Raw genomic sequence first — 2835 nt, 5'->3', positions numbered from 1 at the left:
ATCTTTCATTATTTCTTGTTAGATTAAAAATATATGAAATCTATAAAACACTAACATATCTCTATGATTATGCACATATTAATATCTGACACTTGTATAATATACGTAAAAAATTAAATAAATATTTAAAAAATTATTTTAATTTTTTTAAAATTAATATTCAACGTTGAATATAATGCTACTAAGTGTCAGACAATTTAAAATATTTTTTTTTATTCAACACACTTTTATATATTTTAGATAAATTTGTTACTCATATATTGATAAAGAACACATGTATAATGGTTCCTATAATAGAATTGACTATTTTAAATTAAAAAAAAAATGAAAACAAAACAAAACTATTACTCCCTCCGTTCCTTTTTAAATGTCACTTTCTTGATAAATTTGTGTTTCTTTTTAATTGTCACTTGTAGAATTCAAGGTAGTATTAAGTGTACTTTTGTCAAAATTACCCTTATGTAATTATTACAGAGAGAGAAAAAGTAAAATGAATGTAGAATATAATTAAGGGTATTATAGGTAAAATGAGAATTATTGTTTAAAAAGTAACAATAATAATTAACTTTCTTGGTATGTGTAAAAAGTCAAAATGTGACATTTAAAAAGGAACGGAGGGAGTATCAATTAGATTAGGACCCTAAGTAAGCATGGGGCGGTGGCGTAATCTACAATGATAAGGATCTCATATATATCATAGGATAATAAGAATCTATAAATACAGCATTTAATTTGTCTTTCTATACTTTATTATCATCACTTTGTATTCTATTTTTCTTTATACACCACTTTATCAGTTATCACTTTCTATTTTATTAACTAACTTTATTTTCTTTGAATCTTTGGTATGAGATGGAAAATGAGGAGCGTCTGTAAATGTGGACTCCATGGAAAATGATAGGTCCACCTAAAGCAGCCCCTGTTTGCCGACCACATCCTTAAAGTTTTTGTCTTTAGACTCTGCCACTCAAGAAAAAAAATAGAATAATTTTATTAACACATTCCCTACCTCATGCATTGCATATGGGTTCCTGTCTAATTAGTGATTATTAGTATTTTTTTTTCTTTCATTTAGCATGTGAAAACATACCTAGAGTTTAAAATTTAATACGGTTAAATTATATTAAAAATATATAATAAAATATTTGTTACAATTAAATTATAATAAAATAAAGTCTTTATTATTTTATCACAATTATATTGTATATAATTTATACCGAATTTTCGAAATCTTAAGATGACGATAATAAAATATAATCATGTTTGGATTTTGAAGCATGTGTGATTGATTAATTATATATTTATTTTTTATGATAGGATAAAAAAAATGGAAGAAATGTGTTCATTTATTTATTGTTTTATTATCAGTTAGTTTGTTTGGTTGACAAGTCTACTAAGGTGAGCACATTCGGAGACTAATTTAATCATTTTTATTTGGTGAAGTTGCTTGCGATTGACATCTTATGGATTGACATCTATTGGGTAGGCTTATGACTTATGAATTGTTTAAATATACAACAATATTTTTTTTAATTGAATTCCATTTACATGTTTGTGAGACTTGCTTGAATTTGATATATATATATATATATATATATATATATATATATATATATATATATATATATATATATATATATATATATATATATATATATATATATATATATATATATAATATATATATATATATATATATATATATATATATATATATATATATATATATATATATATATATATATATATATATATATATATATATCACTTATTTACCTTTATCTCACAAAGAACATCAATACATGTAACGTCACAAAGAGCATAATTCAAAAGTAATTAATTTTTTTTCGTATATATATATATATACGAAAAAAATTATGCTCTTTGTGACGTTACATGTATTGATGTTCTTTGTGAGGTAAAGGTAAACAAGTGTTATATATATATATATATATATATATATATATATATATATATATATATATATATATATATATATATATATATATATATATATATATATATATATATATATATATATATATATATATATATATATATATATATATATATATATATATACATATATAATTACTTTATTGAAGTTTTCTCGTTGATTGATCTCCCACTATATGGGAGACGATTCATGTGGGCTTGGGGTGATGAACGATCTATGAGCGTGTTGGATATATCCTTGATGTTAGATGAGTTGTGTCAATATTGGTCAAATTGTTAACAAGTTGGGCTGCATGTAAGCTATTTGATCATTTTATTAAATGTGTGTTGAAGTTTGATTGATAATTCAAGTGCAAGTATGCAGTTCAATAGTAGAGAAGTTTGTTTTTCGAAGGTGTGGCCAGTTATTAAGATTGGCATAACCGGCTACCATTGGAAATGAATTAATTAGCTTCAGGTGTAACCGGTTATTCACTTTGGCGTAACCGATTACGAGCCCTAATTTTTTATTTTTCTGCTATTGTATTTGGTCAGAGTGAATTCAAATCATTGTGTAATCTCAACATAAGTGTGTAAGGTACATTTTCACCCTAGCTAATGAAACTGTGCTTTCTCACCATCAATCCTCTCTCTCTCTCTCTCTCTCTCTCTCTCTCTCTCTCTCTCTCTCTCTCTCTCTCACACACACACACACACACACACACACACACACACGCACACACACACTTATCCTCTTTCACTCCTCACATCCAAATTTATTCATTCCAAATTTCACCAACCTTGTGTTATGTTTGTTTTAATATTTGACATCAATAGCCTGGTTCAGATCCACAAACACCTTATGTGCGGCATGAATTCAGTTTTCAATGAAAGAATCCC

This window comes from Lathyrus oleraceus, chromosome 5 (genome assembly GCF_024323335.1).
Source record: "Lathyrus oleraceus cultivar Zhongwan6 chromosome 5, CAAS_Psat_ZW6_1.0, whole genome shotgun sequence".
Taxonomy (NCBI): Eukaryota; Viridiplantae; Streptophyta; class Magnoliopsida; order Fabales; family Fabaceae; genus Lathyrus; species Lathyrus oleraceus.
The sequence above is the reverse complement of the archived record's forward strand: the minus strand, read 5'-3'. Positions refer to the sequence as shown.